We start from the raw sequence: 8,792 nt of genomic DNA, 5'->3' as shown, positions 1-8,792 counted from the left end.
CCATTGGGCGTTGCGCATGCGCCTGGCAGCTGCTCCAATGAACCTGCGGGCAAGGCGCATGTGTAAGAGCCTGGCCCTGCAACCCGCCTTCAAAGGGGAGGGGCGTTTCCAGGGGTGCCCAAAATCTTCCTGCGTGGCATTGGTCCGGGAACCCTGGCGCCGTATTTCGAAAAGAGCCAATCGTTTAGAGAGTGAAGTGTCAGTTTTTAGACTAATATTCAAGAGAAAGAGATTTTCACATTATTTCACTCCAAATTTGTACTCTGACCTCTGTGATCCTCAGTGATTTTTCTACTATGCATGTGCTTGCGTGCATGCGCTCCCTAGAAGGTCAGAGAGGGCCGCTGGATCCACTGGGGCTGTAACACAAGGTGCTTGTGAGCTTCCCAGCGTGGGTGCTGGGGTTGGAACTCTGCTCCTCTGTAACAGCGGCAAGCACCCTTAACTTCTGAGCCATCGCTTAAGCCCCTCTTATTCATTTATTGATTCCTCGGTTTTTGTTTTTTTGTCTACCAAGGTCTGATTTCTTTTTCAGATCATCTGTTATAGCTGCACTAGGCAAAACTAAAAGACTCGTTTTCTTCCCAAGGCTTATGGAGGTTTTAAGAATCATAACTACACGCTAAGCAGCACTACAACTGTCAAAATATAAAATCATCTCATTGTCATCACTGCATATCCCTTCCAAGACGCTGCAGCCTTTCAATCATCCAAAGCTACAGAGTAAGGGAAATATAATAATTATGAAACTAATTTGAAGATACCGAAAAATAGAGTTAGAGAGATGGCTGAGTTGTTGTGAGCACTTTCTGCTCTTCCAGAAGAGCCAAGTTGGCTTCTCAGCATCCATTACAAGCAGCTTCACAACCCCCTGTAACTCCAGCTCCAGAGCACTCCACAAGGTATCCATAGTGGTGTGGCATACACACGCGCGCACACACACACACACACACACACACACACACACACACACACACACACAATTTAAAATGAAGTGTTTTTTTTTATTTTAGGAAAAAAATAGAAGCTGAAGTGATTAAGAGCATTTGCTGTTCTTGCAAATAGTTCAGTTTCCACCAACCAAATCGGGTGGCTCACTTACCTGTAACTTCAGCTCCAAGGGGTCCAATGTCTTCTTCTTGCATATGCACACACTCATGGAAGCTCACTCACACACACTACTAAATAAAATAAATCATTTTTTATTTAGCAAAAATAATTTCTTTGTCTCAAATCAATAGCTCCAAATTAAAGTTGTCAATTTACATCTCAGCATGCATGCTTTCTGATTATAATATGAGAGTTTGTGTATTTATTCGTTTGTTTTGTATATATGTGTGCCATGGCCCACATTTGAAGCTAAGAAGACAACTGGAGGATGTCAACCCACTCTTTTCACCATGTGGGTCCCACGAGTTAAATTGTCAGGCTTAGCAGCAAGCTCCCTTACCTCCAGGATCCATCTTGCTGGCCCTATTATGAAGCCTTGCAAAGGACTTTTGAACAGTTTCTGTATTACTTTGTTGGTAAAATTATTTAATTAGTATTTACTCTTTAGTAAAGCTTATTGAAATGTTAAAGACATTAGGCAAATTGAATTTAGAGGAGTTTATTTAACCAAAGAAATGACTCATGGGTTGTGCAAAACCCTGAACTGGTGAAGGTTGAGAAAGCCCCCCCCCCCAACCATTTCATTTAATCTGCCAGCTGCATTTAAAACATGACCTCAGCAACGGAAGCCAGGGCAGTTTTACTTGTTTGTTTATTTTTTTTAAACAAGTATTTATTTTGTGTCATCTTTCTGTGATCACGCACCTTCCATAGAACACATATGGAGGTCAAAGAACAACTTTGAGTGTTGGTACTCTTCTTTAATCACGTGGGTTCCAGGTATCAAACCCAGGCTGTCAAGTTTTGGCAGTAACTTTATACACTGAGTCATCTTGCCAGCCCATTTTATATTTTGTTGATTGAGAATTTCATACTTGCATACAATGTGTTTTTTATCAAACCCACCTCCAATCCCTCCTCTCCAATTCCTCCCCATCCTCACCATAACTTTTCACTACTAGTGTCATGTGTTCTCTCTGTGATTTTTAAACCCATGTAGTTCATTTAGTGCTGCCAGTGTGTGCATGGGTGTAGGGCCATCTATTGGAGCATGGGTAGCCTCACAGAGGCCACACCCCTGAAGAAAACTGACTCTCATTCTCCCAGCAGGCATCAATTGCCTCAGCTAAGGGTAGGACTTCCTGACCACCTCCCCCTAGGATTTTCTCTGCATTGTTCTTATGCAAGTCTTCTGTATGCAGTTCACATGGGCAACTGCCCTGTTGTGTTCAGCAAATGTTTTTGCTATAGTCATCTACAGCCTTGGCTCTTATAATATTTTCACCTCCTCTTCTGAGATGATCCAGCAGCTTTGCTGAACACTCTGCAATCTCCTGTTTTCTATACAGTGTCTATTTGTGGGTCTCTGGACATCATCATCTACTGCAAGAAGCTTCTCTGATGCGAGTTCAGAGATGCACTTACGTCTACGAGCATAAAAATAAGTCTTGAGAAATTGCTTTATAGGACTGGAAAGTTGGTCCAGTGGTTAAGAGCATGTGCTGTTCTTTCAGAAGACCTGGGTTCAATTCCATCACCCATGTGGAGTCTCACCATCTCCTCAAGCACCAGACATACATGAGTTATTCAGACATACATGCAGACAAAACACTCATGCATACAAAATAATAAAATAACTTTTAAAAAGAAGTTGGTTTAATTCTATGCCACTTGGCAGAATGACAACAGTAGGTTCTCCACTAGGGCCTATAGCCTAGCTTGTCATTCTGCTTTTCTAATATTAGTGTCTCAAATCCAATCAGAAAGTTGCTGGTTACTGTCTTAGTTTTCTATTGCTGTGATAAAACACCATGATCGAGGCAACTTACCAAATCATGTGTTTAATTGGGATTGTAGTTCCATAGGGTTAGAGTCTATGATGGTGGAGCAAAGGCATGATGGCAGGAACAGCTGAGAACTCACTTCTCCAACCACAAGCAGAAGGTACAGGGAACACTGGAAATGGCACATGCAATGTGAATGGCTGCCATAGGCTTCTTTGTTTGAGTATTTATTTCCAGGCTGGTTTGTTTGGGAAGGAGTAAGAGTGGTGGTCTTGTCAGAAAAGGTATGTCACTGGGAATCTCAGGCTTGGAGGTTTCAAAAGACTGGAGCCATTCTCAGTATGTTGTGTACCTCCTACTTGTAGGTCAAGATGTGACTTCCCAGCTATTCTGCTGCCAGGGCTTTGCTCCTCCATCATGGACTCTGACCCTCTGAAACCATAAGTCTAATTAAGCACTTTCTTTCATAAGTTGCCTTGATCATAGTGTTTTGTCACAGTAATAGAAAAGTAACTAAGATGGAAGTTGGTACAAGGAAAGAGACTATTGCTGTGACAGATCTGACCATGTGAATTTTTTTGAGAAATGTGGAAATCTTTGGGACTTTCAACTAGAAAATCAGTTGAACACTGTAAGTAGACATTAATGGGCCATCTTACAGACATCTTGGAAGATGGTAGTGCTGAGAGTAATGTGGCATATGGAGGTCCAACTCAAGATGTTTCAGAGAGGAACAATTAATTAGCACCCGAGCTAACACCATTCCTGGGATATGTTGGAAAACAATGTGGCTGCCTTGTGCCCTTGTCCTAGTAATTTGCCTGAGGATAAATTGTAAAGTAATGAGCTAATCTCCTTGACGGAGGAGGTTTCAAGAAAGCCCAATATTGACTCTGTCACATGGTTATATGTAATCATTCTTATGCAGGTCTACAACGAAAAAGAGAGCAAGTCGCAGAGAGGATAAAAATATACATCTTGATAAAGAAAGAGAAATTTGATGTTGGAGCCAAGGCTTGTGCTGAAAGAGATAAGGAGATCAAAGTGAGGCCTCACCCATGTTGCATAAAGTGAGGAGTGACCTCACATCAAGATCCCATCCAGATAACCCTGAAACTTATGAAAAGGCCTAAGAAAATTTCTGTCCCTAAAAAGCAACAACAAATCAAAGTGGTTGCAAATATGATTCAAGGGACTCAGGGTTAGCCCCAAATTGGTAGTCAAACTTGGCAGTGTTAGACACATGTTTTCGACCTTAGAGTCATGAGGGATACATGAGTAAAGGGGTTATGGAATCATCCTCCACAGTTAAGGAGAACTTCTGAGGCCAGGCATGTGACATAGGAGTCCTTGTATGAAGCCCTGAAAGGCCATTGCATGAACTTATAAAAGTGAAACTTGTGTTATGTTGGAGAGACCAAGATGTTGTAGATGTCAGAGCCATGAGTTGTCTGCTAAGGAGCGCTCCATACAAGGAATTGAACCAGTCCAAGATAAAAATGTATGCTGCAGTCAGAAAAGCCAGAAGTGTGGAGCCATCTAAGGGTTTTGGTCCAGTATTTCTTCTCTATGCCAATTCCTTCCTTTTGGAATGGAAACATACATTCTATGCCATTGTATCTTGGAAGTATGTAATCTGCTTTTTTATTTCATAGGAGTTACGATTAAGAGATTGCCTTGAGTTTCAGAAAGACTTTGAATTTTAGACTATGAAACATTATTGAGATTGAAAGACTGTGGGGACTAAACACATTTTGTGTTAAGATATAACCATGAGCCGACAGAGGCCAGGGAGTGGAATGCAGTGGCTTGAATGAGTATGGCTTTGAGTTTTCAAAATACTGTAGCCATTCCCAGTGTTCTCTCTGCCTCCTTTCAGATCAAGACATGAGCTTTCAGCTGCTCCTGATGTCATGCCTTTGTTCCATTATCATGAACTCTAACCTTCTGATACTATAAGCCCAATTAAATGCTTTCTTTAATAAGTTGCCTTGATCTCAGTGTTTCATCCCAACAATAGTAAAGTAACTAAGACAGTGCAAGTCTTTTGAAACTTCAAAGCCCTCCTCCAGGTCACACCTTCTAATCCTTCCCAAACACTTCCACCAACTGGAGACCAAGTATTCAACATATGATTCTATGGGGGCCATTCTCATTCATTCATGTAGCACAGTTACTCCTGTAACATTTTTGTCTCCATTGTACCAGTGGACATATTTTGCCAGGCTGGTCATTATTGTAGTTCACAGGGTTCATTGATGGGTAGAAGTGATTAAGTTTCTCGCCTGGTAATATGCATAGTACTTTCCAACACTATATAATTTAGCCAGTAAAGATGAAGTCAATACCAGCTTGATTGCACTATGTTCTATTATGATACCAGTATGTGGTGTTTTCAGCAATAGGGTCTTACTATCAAGTTCTGGAGGGTAACCAGGAGAAATGGCAATAGTTTATAATGCTTGAGATCTGTCTCTCTCTCTCTCTCTCTCTCTCTCTCTCTCTCTCTCTCTCTCTCTCTCTGTCTCTCTCTCTCTCTCTCTCTCTCTCTCTCTCTCTCTCTCTCTCTCTCTCTCTGAGTGTGTGTGTGTGTGTGTGTGTGTGTGTGTGTGTGTGTGTACATTCATATACTAAGCAGGCCAGAGATATCTGTTCCCTCAGAGAATTAGTGTGAACTGAGTGTCAGAACTGAACTTAGGAGAGGTGTGTACTTTTAACTACTGAGCCTTCTGTATAGGCCTCATTTCCAGTTTTATTTACATCATTGTTGTTGTCTACACAGTTTTTGTTGCCTTTAATGTGAATCTTTTTAAGATGTTTGGGCTATTTGTGGTTTATGGCCAGGGATTTAACTTCTCTTTGACTCCCTTTTGTGGAAACTAAAGGTTGTGATATGGCTTTAAGGTTGCTGTGACTACCCACCCGATAAAGGAGCTGATTATGACACAGCTGTGGGACAGCTTTTTCAGAGGAGGCCACTGGCTGGTAGGCAGCAGACTGGGGTATACAAAGCAAAAGATAGTATAAGTGTTAATCTGGAGGCCTAAGCACACGATTGATTGAGACCATGGCCGGGTGTGGAAGAGAAAACACTGACAGTGAGTATAGATTATAAAGAAGCAAGAATAATCTCTTTAAATGTTGCTTTCCCTCTATCTTTATAGTACTTGATCCTTTTGATATTCTCACCTGTGGATGTACTGAGTCCTGTCTATTTCTTTGAAGGTTTTAATTTTCTGACATGTAAATCTTCTCTTATGAAAGAGAAGTCTTCCCTTTGAGCAATCATGAGAATCATTGCCATCTCATACAGTTACCCATTCCATATTTCTGTGCCACCCTTTTCTTTGTCTATCTTAAATATAACGTTTTTATTAATTATTTCATACATATGTCCAATGTATTTTGATTATACTCATAACCTACTCCTCCCTTAAGTCTTCCCCACCCCTGGCAACTCCTCCCAACTTCACAGGTGGTTATTTTTATTCCCCTATTCATATGGGTGTGAGGTCAACCACTAAAGCATGGTCAGTGTGCCAGGGATCAGACGGCTAAGAAAATGGACTCTCTCAATCAGCAGTCATCAATTGTCAGTAGCTCTTCAGTAAGAGGTGGGAGTTTTTGATCCCCTCCTTCCTCCATGCTGAAATTTTGACAGGCTTGGTCTATGCAGGTAACCACACATGCTGTGAATTCATCCTGTCATGCCCAGGAGACACTGTTTCACTCAAGCCCTCCCCAATATCTGGCTCTTATAACCTTCCCCTCACCTCTTTCACAATGTTCCCTGAGACTTGGATGGAGGGGTGTGATAAAGATGTCCCATTTATGACTGAGTATTCCAAAAACACTTAAATCTCTGCACTTTGACCAGTTGAAAGTTTCTTCATTAATCGCTGCTCATTGTATAAAGAAGCATCTCTAATGAGGACTGAAAGATGTACTAAATACACACTAATATGTGTATTTAGAGGACAGTTTGATACTATGTTCATTTAGTAAAATAATAGTGAGATCACCCCTGGGGCCTATGAGCTCCTCAGCCATAGTTTCTTAGTCAGAATTACAATACTAAGCACATACTTCCTCTTGTGGAATGGGCCTTAAATCCAATTAGAAAGTGGTTAGTTATACCTATAGCATTCATGCCAGTAATGTGCCCATGGGTATATCTTGACAGGCTGAGCATTATTGAGTCATAGCACTTACAGTTAGGTAAGAGTGCTCATGACTCCCCCGCCCCCCCCCAGTAGCCTATATAGCACTTTCCAGTCCCATGAAAGGTACCCAGTAGGAAGGAAGCTTCCCAGTCAATTCAGCTTGATTCCTCCATGTACTGTGACCAAAGGGTTTGGTGTCCTCATAAGATCTCAACATCAAGCTCTGGTAGGAAATTAGAAGTAATGTGTGCCACCTTTTTAAAGAATCAGTCCCTGATTCGCTTTCTTCATCTTTATATTATTCTTATTTCTTAGTTATTGCATATTCTCATTGCATTTAGATTTTTTAAAAAACTATCTGAAATGATCAAGTATATGAAACTTGTCTATTTATGAAAAATACAGTCATTAGCACATATTATCCCCAAGACTATTACTGTATTGATGAAAATTAAGATGGAGGCAAGAGCCTTTTGTTCACTTACGCACTCCATTTTTTCTTCTGCTCACACTGTCCTTTCTTCTGTCGTTAGGCACTACCCTTTCCATGCGCTTTCACATTACTCGGCTTTAACAACCATCTTTTATAAACATTTCAAATATCCAGGGAATTTAACAATGCCTTTCAGATCATGGGTGGTAAACTGGATTCTACTGGTACCTAGTTATGTGTCATTAATCTTTTGGGATCGATATGCACTATAAAATAGTAGCAATGTATATATTATACAAGAAAAGTATGAAATATAGTGTCTTAGGGTTTCTATTGCTGTGAAGAGACACCATGACGACGGTACCTCGTAAAGAAAACATTTCATTAGGGTGGCCAATTAAACCATTTTCAGAGCTTCAGCCCATTATCATCATGGCAGGGAGAATGGTGGCATGCAGGCAGACACGGTGCTGGCTACATCGTGATCAGAAGGCAAGAGGAAGTGGACTGAAGCACCGGGCATGGCTTGGGCATATCTGAGACCCCAAAGCCCACCCCCACAATGACACACTTCTTCCAACAAAGTCACAGCTCCTAACAGTGCCACTCCCTATGAGCTCATGGGGGGCAATTACATTCAAACTATCACATATAGGTTATTTGAATTTGCATGTACTCATATAGCAACTTAATAAATACTTATTGAGTCATTATTAGTATAGAAATAATGTTCAGACAAAGATTCAGAGGTGCCTGTTCTATGTTTTTCCTAACCAGAAAGGCAGAGGAGTCTTGTCTTTGCCACTTAGTAGTTGGAATTTGAATAGCCCCTCTAGGCTTTGGCTCTCTCATCACAATCTGGGCATTGTGATGGTGCCTACCTCACAGAATTATTGTAAGCTTTAAATGTGATCACATATTTAAAGTGATTAGAATAGTACCAGGCGCATAAGTGCCCAATAAATGGTAGCTATTATTAACCTGTCTTACATCAGGAATGGAGACTCAAAATCATACTCATGTCTGGGATTTAGATAATTTAATTCTGCCAAGTATAATCAAGTTTTTCTTCTTCTATTCCCAGAATGAATGAAAAATAACTGATTATGATCTTACATGTCATAACTTTTCACAAACTGTCTCAAGACAATTCCATTAGTTTAAGCTCACCACTGATTAGCTGAACAAAGCTGTTGATTGAACCAATTGAGAAATGTGAAAACATTTTGTAAACTCTAAAGTGATATTTGAATATTACGGCTATTTTAATTTTAAAAAAATATCATTTCTCCAGGTTTATTT

Source organism: Cricetulus griseus, chromosome X, assembly GCF_003668045.3.
Source record: "Cricetulus griseus strain 17A/GY chromosome X, alternate assembly CriGri-PICRH-1.0, whole genome shotgun sequence".
Taxonomy (NCBI): domain Eukaryota; kingdom Metazoa; phylum Chordata; class Mammalia; order Rodentia; family Cricetidae; genus Cricetulus; species Cricetulus griseus.
The sequence above is the reverse complement of the archived record's forward strand: the minus strand, read 5'-3'. Positions refer to the sequence as shown.